At 44.7% G+C, this 16728-nt stretch overlaps 1 protein-coding gene across 1 annotated transcript in view; it reads left to right on the top strand.

The window, feature by feature from the left end:
• Nucleotides 1–219: 219 nt before the first annotated feature.
• The window catches only part of LOC111861850 (insulin-like peptide receptor), a 309490-nt gene continuing 292981 nt past the window's right edge, over nt 220–16728 (top strand). The window contains exon 1 of the mRNA XM_033750473.1: nt 220–234. The gene's annotated coding sequence lies outside the window, so the exon portion shown is untranslated. The remainder of the gene's footprint in view (nt 235–16728) is intronic.

The following is a 16728-nucleotide window of genomic DNA, read 5'->3' as shown; positions in this document are numbered from 1 at the left end:
TCAGGAGCGGTCGGCTCTGTGGGGCGTGTGGCGCCCTGTCCTAGTTGGCTTGTTTAGAGCTGTAACTTACTGTACTTCAAACTGTATTAGCTTTATTTCGTTGTAATGAATTGATGATCTAACTACCACGTCTGCTCCCGCATGTGGTGGCGTCTCTTCTGATAGACGTCTTGTGTAAGCCATTCCGCTTCAGTTGCGTTGCTGTATCCAACTTGTGTACGGCAAGGCATTCAGGTAAGATGAGAACTCGATATACGTAACAGTACACAACTTGCATCTATCTACGAATTACAGTATTCCGCTTTTTATTAATTTTGGTTAGTGGGTGCTTACCTGGCATAAATTAAGGGTGCTATTTTCCTGCGTGTTTTCGTTTGAAGTGTAAGAACTTATGAAATAAGAAATTATGAACACAGGCTTGGCGATTCGGAATGGTTGTGTACGATACCCATTGCTAAGCAAAGACTCGGTAAATACGAGTATATTCCCGCGGAGCATACGCATGCAACAGAAGGGCGTCCATTGCTACGTAATGGACCAGTAAACACACTTTAACAATAAAGGGTGTGTTTTCTGTGTGGTCCGTGCCGAGATGTTTTGAAAGGACATAGTCAGAAGACTCGAAAGTAAGGAACAATGTGCTGTACTGATCCCGGACGGACAGAGACCCTGCATATATTTTATATACACGTACATTTATTAATATGTTTAACATGTAAAATGTAAATATCCTTTACATTATGAAAAAGACTTACTACTACAGACAATGACTCTGACAAAAGACAGGCCCGTCCTCTCGTCAGAGAGGGCGCCCCAAAATAACAAGATCTAAACTGTGAAACAGTAATAAATCAGTCGCAATGTGACACTGACTTTGACTTTGAGACGCGACCGAGCAGAGAAGTAGCAGCACGCAGTAGCTGGGAGTGAAGGATAGAGTTTCTGTACGCAGCTTCGAGTCGAGTCTGCGGAGTTGGCAGCTGCTGAATAACGGCAAGAAGGAATTAGACTTCATGTGTGTTTGGAAGTGATAGTGAGACGGTTATAACTCCGTTGCCAGGATAGGGCTAATGAAGACTGAGAATCCTAGTGCGTGCGTAACGGTGAAGTGGAAAGTGTATGGAATAGCGATAGCACTGTATTGCCCGTAGTCCCGAACTGTTTGTATATGTATGAGGCGCAAAAATCCAATCAAAAGCCTCGTCTTATAAGGCAGGAGCACAACCCCACCCAACGTGTGATAATATTGCGAATTTTAGTTAAACGCATCTAATGCTGCAGTCCTCGGAAAACGAGGTTATTACGTACTTTTGATGATCCAAGAAAGAAATTTTCCGTCGTTACTGCAACATGCACGTGGGAATGTGTGTATGAGATTGAGCCAATTTGCTAAGATCTGTAGGAATGGGATGTGACTTTCTTGCGTAGTGTCAGTTGAGGTAGGTTGCTTGAGCTTGGGAAAGTTGCTTTCTGTCAGACTAGGAGCGTTTTCTTAGTTCTCTTTAGGACTGTATGTTGGAGCTCGGTTTGGTTGCCAGTATACACTCTGCTCTTGCAGCACATCACGGTAAGCCAATCGGTTTGGTTTCCAGTATACACTCTACTCTTGCATCACATCACGGTAAGCCAATCGGTTTGGGAGCAACATTGCAGAATTGCGCTCTGTGGCCAAAGTTTTGACACCTGTAACACTGACATGGTAGACTCAGTCCAGCATAATCTTACACGCTCAACTCTGAAGTGGAGGGTCCGTGTTGCATCCCTCATATTTCTTGTATTTAGTTCCACTCTGTACGTTATGACACAGAGAAATAGGAACACGGGGTCGCGCTGTTGCAAGGCTTCCTCATAATGTTATCGCTGAAGCTGACCTACATGAGGAGTAGAGTGGTTGAGGTGGTCACTGAGATTGCTGCGCCGCCGGGGTCTCTCTTGTGTGCTGCTTGATAGTATCGAATATTGGTAAGTGTGAAATAATTCAGTTCGGCATTTCTCACGAGAATTGGAGTGGGATTCCTTTGTACTTGTTGCTAACAAGCCTGTGGTGATAACTTGCTTCAAGCCGTTTAGAACACTGAGGCAGTATAGTTTCTAAACGACATTTATGGAGATCTTTCCCGTGTCCGTCTTTGATTTAGTAGCTTGTCCGCTTGTGCATTGTGTCCGATCTGAATTCTTGACGGAGTATGAAGTACCGAAACTGAAATTTTGGGCCGTAACTTGTATTTGAGGTTTGACGTATTTCTTCGTTGTTGTACTCAGCCATCTTGCAGTTTGGTGTTCATAAATTTCCTTGGGTATTGATTAGGTGCTGATGTGGTGCCCATGATTTATGTTCCCGTTTGCAGTTTTGTGGTACTGGAAATTTCCAAATATTGTCTACTGATTTCTTGAAGTCCGCAAACTTCTGAACTGGTGTGCTGTGCTCTTGTAGAGCTTTGAAATTTCGTCCGTCAATAGAGATGGGCTCGATAATCGGATGGTCAGCTTCTCTTCGTAGAGACTGGTATTTGTAACTCACGTACGAATAGTATTCATTTATCCCTTACGTATAATTCCACTCATTTATTTCAATCGAATACAACGTGATGTTCTCAATGCTGCCAATGGCAAAACCAGTTAGAAAGCGAAGCGTGCCTGAAATGTGTAATCGTGTATGTGTGTGTGTGTTTCTGTAAGTAGGGTGTCTTAGTATTCGTGAATAGAGATTTTCCTTGAATATTGCCGGAAATGTTGCGGGTATGTTGGGAGACTGGGCATAAGGGAGACATTTGCCATAGACCGCTCGGCTACCGTGACCGGCATGAAATCTTACATATCGATTCTAAATTACTGTCGGTGTTTCGGTGGCCTATAATTTTCAAACCAGAGAAAAAGACTGCTTATGGAATATGAAACTAAAAAAGTGTTATTAGTCATAGAATCAATACTACAGAATGCTGCACAACTTCAACACACGCGCCTTTCTTGGCACGTGACCTGCCCAAACTGCATTCAGTTTCCCTCTAAGTGTTCTCCAGCATTTGCAGAGTAGCTGTTTCGATCGCAGAAACAATTCTGAGCTTCAGTTCAACGACGGAGGTGACAGGAGTCTTGCAAACAATGCCCTTAACGTATCCCCACAGGAAGAAGCCAAGAGGCGTAATATCGGGTGGGCGCGGAGGCCATGGAATTGGTCCATCACGACCACATGCCTTCTCCGAGGTACAGTATCGTTTTGTTTCAGAAGGCTGAACTGTGGGAGGTTCACATAAAGACCCGGAGACCACATTAGGGAGAAGAGCTGTGAGTAATTAATGAAGTTTATGTTGGCAACAAAGATACCTTAAAGTAAATCTTTACAGTGGTCTCGGGCAATTTCTAAGCTTAATTAAGCCGATGTATTGAGGGCTATCTGATGCACTCCATACTTTGTTCGAGTGGTTCCACGCGCTTTTTGAGTCCAGTGTCCAAGTTCTTCCCTTGTATTCACGGTTTGAGGGTACACCAGGGTCTTGACGTTAGCCAGGTGCAGCTATCGCACGGACTGAGGTCCTTGGATCTAGTCGGACAGCTGAACGCGGAAAGCTTCACTTCCAGAAGAGTATAATGAACTCGAGCGCCATAATCACACCTGAACCACAAACCTTCCAAGGGAAGGAGCAATGCATCTTGTAAACCTTGACATTACGTTTGTTCGTCAAGGCGTGCTGGCAGCTGACACAGATCGATTAACTTGATGGTGACAACCCTTATATTTATGTTGACTGAAAAATGCTGCTGCTGCTGCTGCTGTTGGTTGACGATTCCTAACGCACTCTCCCATACGTCATCGTTACGGCAGCTGAAGATTCAACCCCTTGCGAAACACACTTCACCTTGTAAGACTTCAGGTTTTCCTCTCTACTGATTTCCCATGTAGCCGCTCGCCCTTTCTCTTCCTGCTCTTATACAATTCGGCTCGACATTAGTCTGTGAGCACCTGCTCACGCTGGTTCCTCGCTCGCGGATTTTCTTCTTTTTTTCTACCCTGAGGATGTAGGCAATACGTTCCTCCGAAACATCGGTTAACACAATATGTACACGGCGCCACATCCCAGAAGACTGCATTCTTCACACTTCACCTTCCTTTCCTACGCTCTTCTTACTCTATCCCCACTCTTCCAATGCTATTGGCTGGTTCCAGGAACCGTCAGGCAAGCTAGTAAAGTAGAGTGGGGGGACAGGCTCTCTCTCTAATAACTTTTACCCCATCGCCCGTGAGAATTCTTTGGCCGGCTAAGTCATAGTACTGCTTTGTTTACGTGAATCGATACATTCATATTAGCATGATCTTCTGTTTTGGCTCCCACGTATTTGAATTTAGCGATATTTTCGAAAAGAAAATGTATGATCTGTCTTTGTAAGCTGCCTGTTGGAAGAGTTCCTGCTTCTATGAAGAACCCACTTTCATACAGGCATTTAAAATTTGAAAGTTCTCTTTGTATTTCATGGCTACGCAACACAATTTTTGCAATAGCCGGAACATGCCTTTTGTTCTACCAGGAACTAAACCACGACCGCTTCCTCCCACGTCCTTTTCAATTCATCATTCGCTAATAATTTTAGGATTCAGCGGTGTATGCTTCTAGTTCGAGTTACTGAGAAGTTGGTTAAATAAACTGTAAAATGGACTTTGCTACTGATTCAGGGAGACGGCTGTAACAGCATAAATCCCTGACCTACATGCTCGGCTGATTTCCACTACGAATAACCGCAAGTTACATAACAGTGTAGCTTAGACCTCGGTTCTTTCCGCTCTCAAAATAAATACAGAGAATTCCACAACTCGTCATGGGATACTGCGAGTAGAAACGAGATGAAGGTTGTGCAGAATTAGTAGGCTTATTTTGGACTCCATCCATCGTCTGGTATACACAAAAAAACACAACGTTTCGGAGACTGGATTTGTCTCCGTCCTCAGGTGGATGGGGCAGGATAGACCTACTCAGTTTGACTCGTTCGAAAGAGCTAGTTTCAATCACTGAACCGTTGTGGTTATGGTCTTTTGTCTTCTAAATACCAGACGATTGACAGAGTCCAAAATAAGCCTAATAGTTCTGTATAGCTACACCAGGCATGTCCAACGCGTCGATCGCGGGACGATTTTTGGCCGATCTCATAGGCCTATAAGGAAGTTACCCATTGAGCAAGGCATCTCTTGAAAACGAGATATTAACTCTTAAAAATGACATTTTTCTCAAGACTCGTGCTGGACAAGAATCGTTTTGGAAGTTAGTGCCTAGACACAAATTTCCTAACTTAAGAAGATGCAGCGAAGTTGTACGTGTACATATGCCCCTGTTTCGGTTCGACTTACTTGTGTGAGTCTGTGTTTTCTTGCCTACAAATGGCAAAGAGTGAACAACGTTCCAACATGACAGATGAACATCTCCAGGACTGCCTGGAAGTGGCCCTCACCCAACACTCACCTGACTTCCAACAGCTGGTGGATGAAATGCAGCCTCAGACGTCTCACTAACGAACAAGGTAAGTCTGTACTTTCAATGTTGCTTTTACAGCAAACATCATGTGTCATGTTATTTTTACCAATATTTTTCCTTAAAGAGAGGTACGACGATAGGAGGGGGTGGTAGATCACTGGCAGTTTTTACACTAAAAAGTCGATCGCAACCTGTTTGAAGTTGGACATGCCTGGCATACGCCATCGTCAGAATCCTTTCAAGTTTATTAGAGATGAAGGTTAATGAACAAAACAGCAGATAAAGCTTTCGGAAAATAAATAAGTGAGAAGAATTCAAATAGTCAGGTACACTCGCTTTTTGTTCACCGTCGGTATTTCTGAACTGCTCTGGAATATTACCACTTCGCATTAGATCTTTAATTTACCGCAGTACGACTTCTTGCATTTGCTTTGCCACTGGATTAACAACACAGTGCTAATTCTGGTAATCTGCCTTATTTCCCTGCAATATATCGTGACATTACACCCGAAAGCCGGAATAGCGAAAGCAGAATACATGTTCACCGCTAGGCAACGACTCAGTAAACACATTCCAGCGGCACCGAATACGCAAGCAATAATCGAGTAACTTGCGTTGCCATGTAGACCCATTGCTAGGCAACGACAGCGAAACAAACAATTAGACAACGACCATTATTAGACAACGGACTATAAACAGCAACAAATTAGCAATGATTTCTTTGCGGCCATCGCGGAGATATTAGAAGCAGGACAGTTAATCAGTCAGTCAGTCAGTGGCCGTGAATAGTTTGTTGGTTTGTTAATGAGTTCGTTAGAGGACTGCCGGTATAATAATCTGGTAGCTGAGGCACGGGGACAGTTCGGGAATTCAGAGGAAGTGGAATGTTCGGTATTGAAAGCCGCTATTGAGCAACGGCTAGTGAAGACATGACTGTGTATAATAGTGAATTGTGAAATGTAGTCACGCGCTCTATCAAAGAGTCCAATAAATTCAGTTCTCAAGCCAGAACACGGTTTATAGTCACTCATAGACGCTACTTTATAGAGAACCTCATGAACAAGTGAGCAGTCTTTTGTTTCGTTGTATCGTGTCTATTTTATGAGTACTAATAATATTATGATTTGGATATGTGACGTGTAGTTTTTATTAATTATGTAATATGACTTAATTTACGAAGATTTGGAAAGTTTTATCTCCTTTACAAAACATACCCATAGAAAATGTCCGCATGTGAATCAGTTTAGTAAAGTTATGTCGACTCTGACACCAACAGGCAATATATGACTGCATGCATTCACATTTCCGTTAATAGCGGGAAGATGTTCAAGTAAACTATTTCGGTACGCTTCAGGCGTACTCAGCAACAAAATAATACATTTGTTTGTGGTGGGTGTAAATGTACGTGTATGCCTGATGCCATTATGCACCTCAGTGATAGACTCTTCTAGGAAATAAACAGGAATACGTGTATTAGATACGACTGAAGTCACAACAGGAAATATGTCTTCTCAGAAGGCTTGTACAGAATTGAGTCTACACTTATTTTCATTTCTCCTTCACGAATGTTACACAACGGCTACGGGCTGCAAGACCAAGTGGCCGGAGTTTGAGTCCGGGTGGAGGCAAGAATTTTTACTTCTCCATGTCGTCAAGACCAGCTCTGGGGCCCATCCACCCTCCTATCTAATGGGTACAAAGGGCGGTAAAGCAGCAGGGGCGTGAAGCTGACCACTCACCTCCAGCTGGTGCCGAAGACAAGAAAATATGGATCTATACATCCGCTCCCCCATACGCCTTCATGGCGTAGCGCTTAATTAGTTGAGCACAGGGAGGCCGCGCCATAGCTCAATTGGTTAGTTGCTGGCTTTCCACCGCGGCGGCCCGGGTTCGATCAAGTGGGATTTGTGGTGGACAAAGTGGCGCTGGGGCCGATTTTCTCCGGGTACTTCGGTTTCCCCTGCCAATCTTCATTCCCCCCAGTTGCTCCACAGTCACCCTCACATATCATTTGGGGCTGGTACAATAGGCCAGAAGTGGCCGCAGTACAAAGGACTTAGTCCCACATCACTAGCAATAAAAAATAAGTACAGGGATAACTTTACGTCTCTTATCCCTCTCACAGGCCGTGGAGGCCCATACGGTTGTGAGACGTCGAGGCTTCCACATTTTCTGAGACAGTCGGCTCATAGATGGCGGTGAGGTTGTCAGCCTTACGCGCCGGCCGCCCTNCCCCCCCCCCCCCAGGAAGATTCCTGGTGCTCATTTCTGTTAGAGGCTGAGTTGTCCTCAGGGCAATGGTGAGGCTAGAAGCATTACATCAATTGTACAATCCAATGACTTCGTCGGGAATCGAACTCCTGACCTTCCGGCTTGTAGCATAGTGCCTCAATCAACTATAGTACAGCGTGCTCCCGCTTTTTACTGTAATGTGTAAAATAAATTACAGATATACTTTCTCCTGACCTTTCCTTAGTTAATGATTCAATGTTCTTGAACAGCAAGGATGTCATGCGCCACATCGCCCTTTACGATAAACCTCTGAATTTCATTGCATCTTCTGATCAGCTACACTGTACATTTTAAATATTTTTATTTCCTCTACTAGGAGTGGCATTCTCTGGGATCAGATAGCCTCCAAACAAGACTCCTGTACTCATGCTTCCATTCCACCTTACACTCCAAAGGACCGTTCTCTAATGTATCCTGAATTAAATCTGAGTTTTCACACATACAAACCTCTACTTTAACGCTGCGTCCCACCACCACCCTTCCAACAAGCAAGCTGTACTTCCCTACTTTCCACATTGGCGCACAGTGCTAGAGCTCTGTGCGATCAAGACAGCCTACACGCGGAGCTGGTACTCCTGGGGGATGTATTCAGGCAGAACGGGTACAACAACAGGCAGATCCACAGAGTTCTCAACCATCGGCCCAATATCAGCCGGCCTGAAGACAAACCGGCCTCAGTCGCCTTCCTGCCCTATGTCGGGACCATATTCAACAGTATCAGCAGAGTCTTGTCCCAGTACAACGTCAAAGCAGTGGGCCTGCCTCCAAAGAATGTATATAGTTTCCTCCGGCCGGTCAAAGATAGCCTGGGACTAAGGACACCGGGTGTATACAGAATCACCTGCGAGTGCGGCAAGGTCTATATTGGGCAGACAGGCCCTTCTGTGGACAAGAGGTTGAAGGAGGATTAGCGGCACATCCTTCTCGAACATCCAGACAAGTCAGCTGTAGCTGAATACAGCATCGATCTGGGACACCGCATTCAGCTTCAGAATACCTCCATCCCCGCTACCAAGACCCGATATATGGATCACATGATTAGGGAGGCCATTGAGATTGAACTCCATCCCAACAATGTGAACAGAGAGGTGGGGGTTTGTCTCAGCGAGTCATGGAAGCCTCTCATCTGTTCCCTCGAGTAACCTCTGAAATATCCTCCGGTAGATGGGGAAGTATCGGGTACCACTGCCAGAGAGGGCCGACCTCGCTGGCAGAAGGGGGCTGATGGCGAGCACCAGTATTGGAAGGGCGTGGCGACTGGTAGAATAATTAAAGGGGGACGCACAATAGATAATTAACTGGTCGCAGTGCATGGGGAAACCCACCCCCTCCATAATAATAATAATAATAATAATAATAATAAACCTCCGAAATACGGCAAACCCAAAGGCCACTCAGGTCCATCGCAGCCCGCCAGCTACAGGGTTAATGCCTTCCATTTAACCTTCCGTTCTCTCCCCCTAACACATACTCCATACCAGCTCTGGCCCACTATCTGCTGGCCATTCCACCAGACCCTTCCCTTCCCTCTCTCTACTATTTGCCTATGTAGCCACACTGCTCTCCTTCTCTTATACAGCTGTGTTTACTATACTGGACTCAGTCTGTTGCACCTGCTCTTGCTGGTTCGCTCGCAGATTTCTTCTTGCCTTCTACCCTGAAGATGGAGGCGATACGTTCCTCCGAAACGTCGGTTAACACAATTTCTACACGGCGCCACATCCCAGAAGACGGCTTTCTTCGTAGTCACCGCCGTGAAAACCTCAAATCTTACATAAGTTTTCACTTGTTCGCCAAGTTCCTTTTTTTGTGAAGAGATCTATCTTCTGGGATATCACGTCGTGTAGTCCGTTGAAAGTCAACCGACGTTTCGTAAGAACGTATCGCCTCCTTAGGGTATGCTTGCTATCTGCCTTCACGCTGGTTTCTTGTTCCGCTTCTCCTTCGGCCCTGAAGACGGAGGCGGCATATTCCTCAGAAACATGCGTTGACTTTTAATGGACTACACAGCGTTATATTACAGAAGAGAGAACTCTTCATAGCCACTGCTGTGAGATTCCTTCTTCATGTAATTCATTGTATTGTGTCATCATATGCATTCATTTCATGTTATTCTTAATTCCGAACACTGCCTCGTTAACACGTGGCAAAGTAAATGTTTAGTCTAACAGTTAAGTGCAACTTAACGTACACGCTAGAGAGCTGGACTGGCACGGTGGGTTCTATTCAATTAAATTTTATATTGATTGCAATTGTAAATATTTTACAGATTATTGCAATCAATGATATTATTACCATTATTATTATTATTATTATTAAAGTAAGTAAAAGTAAAGTAAGGCCGGTCACGGTAGCCGAGCGGTCTAAGGCATGTACTGTCTTCGCTCGCTCGGAAGNGGGGGGGGGGAAAGTAAAGTAAAGCAATCCCTGTAACAGACCGTGAAGGCCCATAGGGTTGTGAGACGTTGAGGGTCCCACAATCGACTCAAAGATGGCGGTAAGGTTGTCAGCCTTACGCACCGGCCGCGCTTGACTCCCCAGGAAAATTATTTCATTAATTCCCAGTACTCATTTCTGTTAGAGGCTGAGTCGATCCCAGGGCCACAGTGAGGCCGGAAGGATTAGGTCAATTGAAAAAAAAAAATCCAATGACCTTATCGGGACTTGAACCCGCGACCTTCCGGCTTGTAACATAGTGCCTCAACCAACTACGCTCCCGCGTGCCCCATATTATTATTATTATTACCACATTTTATAGTGGTAAGCTCTTAATTACTATAATATTAATTGTAGTCCATGTCAGTATACAAATTTTTTTTTCCTTGGCACTACAGCCCCAGTGGGCCTAGGCCTACCTCCATGAACTTCTCCGTTCCCTTCGGTTTTTCTAGATCTTAGACATAAGGTAGGACTCCTTGGGCGGGTGATCAGCTCGTCGCAAGGCCTCTACCTGCACACAAACACAGAAAAACGCGCACAAACTAAAGATCCATGCCCTGAGTGGGATTTGAACCCGCGATCCCGGCTTCCGAGCGAGCGAAGACAGTGCACGCCTTAGACCGCTCGGCTACCGTGACCGGCCAGTATACACATACTACGTATTATTACTCAAAACATAATTTCTGACCGCATTTATTTAATTTCTGTTGTTGTCTCAACAATAGGCCTACAAGTTGCCTTGTTTTTTCTTTGTTCGTGTGTATGCGTTTTTGTTTCATTCTCTTTTTGTGTTTCGTTCGTGCTTCATTTATAATTGAACTTTGGGATGTTGATTAAGTACGTAAATAAATAAACGATGTATTGAACAGAATTATTAATGTTTTCTTTTGCAGAAGAACTTGCTACCTAATTACAGGTTTTGTCTACGTGAAAAATGCCAGGCATAACTTTTCATACCGTTAGCATAACTATAATTGCCGGTTTATAACCAATATTTAGTGCAGAATCTATCGGAATGTTTACGTTCCATCTCCACGGCAACTCTCAAGTGTCTAGCTCAAATAATTCAAAGTTATTTCTATCAAACTGGAAGCCATTTATTTATTCCATACAGCCTCCACATTCTTGTGTCTCGTTTCACAAAACAATTGCCATACAAGAGAAATTCGATCTATTGCAAAATCTCTTACTGTGCATCATTTCCGGATGTTACGCTAGATGTCGTTAGTGTCATACTTGCTTCGTAATTTCGTGCGATCGTCATTTTGTTATTAAAGGGGAAAGAGGGTGATGGCACGAGTGGTATTATACTCTCGTTCCTCTGCTAGGTGCTGAAATCTAGCCGTGATTATCAGAACTTATAAGGCGCCAAAGCCCTCAATCAGTCCGTTTGCAATATTATTGGCGTGCATGCTTTATTCGTGTGTGTCCAGATTTGATGCTGTCCTAGAGGCGCATATATCGCAATATCATTGCTTGTTCATGTTATTCCTGTGTGTTCTTCTCAAGTAAAGTTACCGTGTAAGAAGAAGGCTTTTTAAATGATATATCATTTTTTGTCGACACTCATCCCGGTAGATAAGACAAGCTTCTAGATTATGCGTAAATATCTGGATGCAGTTATAGTGTAACCCTGCAGTACAGAGTGTTCCATATTACATGCATTCATCCAACAGGCAAGACGTGAGGCTTTTACTTGCTTCTGTGTGTACTCGTTTGAGTACTCAGGGCATTTTTGTGACACCGATATTAATTCTTTCTTACTTGAATAAAAATTTTGTAGACATCATTATGCTGTCCTTACAACTTTTATGTAATTCATTTACCGGCGTTCCATTAATTTTGCGGTTATGTTTACGAAGCTGTCTACAGCGAGACTCTACAGCGCCGAATGGGAGCTTGACTGAGAGTGGAAAGGATTTTGAAGGAAGCGGGTTCGATGTACGGCCCTTGAATTTGTCTGGAGGGATTGTGGGAAAACCTCACCGAGGATAGCTGATGTCCCGGCAGGGATTCGAAAATGAACCTCCCGAACACAAATATAGGGTTTTGCCTCAGAGGCAGCCCAGACAGAGGGCTTCCATATTACTGGCGAATATCTTCAAGAGCTGTTGTTTTGAATTTTTTAAAAACTGACAGTTCGTTACAATTATTCTTGTATTAACATTTCTGTGATAGTGGCCCGAAAACCAATTAATATCTTATATGTGGTTGCATCATTCTTTGGATTAAATGAACAGTACACACGTGACAAGTGAAAAACCTAGGGAGGTAAAGGTAAAGTTCAAAAAGTGAAGTTGTCCCTGGGCTTAAGTAAATAAGAACCATGCCACGGAGACATGGCAGAGTGGAGATGTACCTGCACTCTTTTCCACCTAAGCAGTAGATCACTGTGCCGATCACGGCCTAAGGTATGAACCGTCATTTTCCGCTCGAATACTGCTATCGTGGGTTCGAATGCCACTAGAGGCATGTCTGTATGCGTTTATTCTATGTTTATCTTGTTCTGTGTGTAGGTAGCGGCCTTGCGACGGGCTGATCCCCTGTCCAAGGAGTCCTATCGACTTTGTATAGATTAAGAAACTGAAAAAGCGGCCAAGCTCCACAAGGGCTGTATATATGAATGTGAGTGGTCAACTTCACGCCCCGGCCACTTTACTCCCGGTACCCATTGTACAGCAAGCTGGGTGTGCTCCACAGGCGGTCTGAACGCTGTGGAGAAGAGAATACTCCCTTGCCCAAACCGGAGCTCGAACCCTGACCCTAGATCGTTGCTATACAGAATGAGATAGGGAGTGGGGGTATTTAAATCAACCCCTCCCTCTACTGATTGTGGGGAACAAATGGGTGAGAGTGGGTACGCTTCTGTTGGCGTAATGTTCATATCATATTTCGCGAAGACGTTTCAAGTGCCTTAGTGATTGAAAGGAAGACACGAGACAGGCAGGCAAGCAGACAAACACACACACACACATAACATGATAAAAAGCGGTCTAATAATTTCAATTCCATAAGCGGCAGCCTCTTAATGTATTGTATACCCTACTTAGTCGTGAGTATTTTAAAAGCCTTTTTTGCTCCAGACAGCTTGTTCTTTTTACTATACAGGCTGCATGGCATTCGGCTAGCTCCGTCTCCGTTCAGTGGCGTAACGAGTGGCCTTCACTTTACACGTGTTTAAAGCAATGTCAGACCTAAAAGACATATTCATTACATTAGATATTCCAGTTACATGAAATTTAGATGAACAGGAGATGGCTAATGCAACATTTTTATGTTTCCATTCCAAAATACGTAGGTCGTACCGAAAGTCATGAGCAAAATTTTTTTTTGCATGCAACCTGGGAACAGCAGACGAAAGAGAGTACGGTGGTAGGTGGAACCAGCTGTTGTGTTAACCTTGAGTGTCTTGTGACGTCAATCGCTTGCATCACGTGACCAGTATCACTCCTAACAAAATGGCCGACAACCATATGTCGTTTCGCCAGCGTGCTGTCATCGAATTTCTTGTGAAAGAGGAAATCCCTGCTGCCGAAATTCACCAGAGACTTCTGCATGCTTATGGAAGTGTGCGCATGGGTGCGAGCAGTGTTCGAAGATGGGCCTCGAAGCGGTCGTCCTCGAACAGCCTCAACTGAACGCAACAAGGAAAGAGTGGATGAGATCATTCAAGATGACAGGCGTGTGACTGTGGACACAACAGCCCGAAAACTTGGAATAGGGCACAGTGCAGTACAGAAGATAATTGAAAGCTTGGTATACGACAGTTTGTGCTCGTTGAGTCCCGCGATTATTGACCGAAGACCACAAAGTTCAGCGAAAAGCCACCTCAGAACTGCTGCAGAGATATCGACACGAAGGCGATGATTTTTTGCCCTGTATTGTGACAGGTGGCGAAAGCTGGTTTCACCATTTCGAGCCTGAAACGAAATGGCATAGTATAGAATGGCACCATTTGCATTCTCCATCAAAAAAGAAGGCAAAGACAGTGCCATCAGCTGCGAAGGTGATGGGCACAGTCTTCTGGGATGCAGAGGAGTTTATTCTGGCCGAATTCCTAGAACCTGGGCAAACCATTAGTGCTGCTTGTTATGTCCAGACGCTGCACAAGTCCGTCATGCATTGCCCGATAAACGTCCGGGACGAAACATCATCATCCTGCATGACAGTGCTCGCCCCCACGCCGCTCGCCTCACATTGGAAGCAATTGCAAAGATGGGGTGGGAAGTACTTCCACACCCCTCCTGTAGCCCTGATCTGGCACCCTCCGACTAACATCTTTTCGGATTTGTGAAGGATCAGCTGCGTGGATAACGTTTTGAGACAGGGGAGGCAATTCAGAAAGCAGTGCGTCAGTGTCTTCGGATGGCTGGAACGGAATTTTGCAGAAGGGGAATTTTCAAACTCCCGGAACGCTGGCAGAAATGTGTACAAAGAAGTGGCGATTATGTGGAAAAATAAAGAAAGGTCTGTAGATTGGGGTGGTGTATTTGGTTTGACAATAATAAATCATGTTACTTTACAAAAAATTGTTGCCAATGACTTTCGGTACGACCCTCGTAGTTACAGTGTGTCCGATTCATTCATTTATCAATATCTCTTCAGGCCTTTTTTGGGACCCTGGCTGCTTTTTCAGTTTCGTAATCCGATACAGTGTCGGTAGGATTCCTTGGACGGAAGATCAGCCCGTCGCTAGGCCGCTACCTACACACAGAATAAACGCTCACAGACATCCATGCCTCTAGTGGGATTCGAACCCGCGATCTGAGCTTTCGAGCGGGCGAACACTGTTCATGCCTTAGACCGCAAGGCAAGGTAGTGTGTCTGATTACATACTTAAATATAAGCGTAGTGTTCTGTATTTACAGTCAAGAGTAAATTGTCATATAAACATATGATCGCAACCAATTTGTTAGCGAGATATGGCAACATTGCATAAGACAACAAAGAGGAAGCACCTTCAGTCTACACCCCGTACGATGACACTACCGTTGACTGTCTGGCATTGGGTGCATTACTGTAGACACGTTACGTGAGGATGTGTCGCAAAGAATGCCACGTATTCGACAAATTCAGTAGTACGATATTACTATGCAGCGTAACAGTGCACCGAAAGGTATCTGTAACGCGGTGCATCCATTTCTCGGGAACGTCGTCTGCGAGGAATGGTTGTAACGCGGCCCAGTAAGACAAACGCGGGTAGACCATGAAGGCGTGGGAGCACCGATATGGTACAGTTACCAGGAGATTGACCCGCCTTTGCTGCATTTCCCAGCGAACGGTGATGAGGGTGTTACGCGATCAGCTGTTCTCTCCGCTCCATGGATAGCTCTGTAACCGACGCTGCATTATGGGCGTCAAGAAGCGTTCTATGAATCGCTACTGCAGCTGGATGCAGGACCTCCAGGCTTTCTTAGCCGAGTGACGGGATTTTGAATACTCGTAACCAGCCCACATGGGCTCATGTAAATACACATTTATTCCGAGAAACACGACTCCAATAGCGGTTTATAATAAATGTCTGGGCGGGAATAACTGGCCATTTCCTCCTAGGTCCTCATGAGCTGTCTGAACAATTACCGCAACTATTAGACAACGTAACCTTCGCAATGCGGCAGACGATATGGGTACTGCATGGTGGAGCTCCTCCCCTCATGCGGTATACAGGATGTTTCACGACTTTAGGGCATAACTGCAGGAGGTGATTTCCTAGGTCTTTGAGATCAATAAAGTTCATATAAACATGTTACGGTTACGGAGTTATGAACGTTTTTTCATTCCCGTACACGCTCTCGTGTGAACCGCGTCTGTCAGCTGGCGGGTCCCTATTTTTAGCCAGCTACAGACAGAGCGTTCTCGTTATCTCGACACTTGAGAAGTACCTAAGGCGTGGTGGGTTGGTGTATCCGGCGCGGTTCACAACCGAGCGGCAGCCTGTGTTGCGGCCGGCGGTGGCATTTTCGAAAATCAGCTTTAAGCACCAATCAATTCAAATTAAAGGTAATTTCAAGAAGTTAACTTTACATTCATACTTTAAATGTATCATGCATTATGCTGGTTTATTATTTTGTTCGTTTATTGTCAGTAATCGTTACCTTCTATTCTGAGTTTAAAACGGCCATAACTGCGTAACCGTCCAAAATCGGACACATGTTTACATGAACTTTTTTGATCACAAAGACCTAGGAAATCAACTCCTGCAGTTATGCCCTAAAGTCGCGAGAGACACTGTATGAACACCTGTTAACCTGAACAATGAATAGGACGAAACGGACACGTTGTGTGGCCCCCGCGATCACAGTTTCTTTCGATTTACAGTTGTGGGGGGCCATTCGAAAAACATGGTTTAATCCCAGCAGCGCGGGATGAGACGTGAAACGTCACTAAAGAGGCTGGGACGACAATACGAAACATGCTTGACGTCCTTCAAAGGACCAGGGACAGCATGGCTCAATTATGCGTTGGCTGCAATGATGGACCTTTTCAATTTTCTTTTGTAAAGCATTAGTAACCGGCAAGATACCGTTATATTTAC

The sequence above is a fragment of the Cryptotermes secundus genome, unplaced genomic scaffold (genome assembly GCF_002891405.2).
Source record: "Cryptotermes secundus unplaced genomic scaffold, Csec_1.0 scaffold933, whole genome shotgun sequence".
In the NCBI taxonomy this organism is placed as follows: domain Eukaryota; kingdom Metazoa; phylum Arthropoda; class Insecta; order Blattodea; family Kalotermitidae; genus Cryptotermes; species Cryptotermes secundus.
Note: the sequence above shows the minus strand (reverse complement) of the source record. Positions and strands in the feature narration are given on the sequence as shown.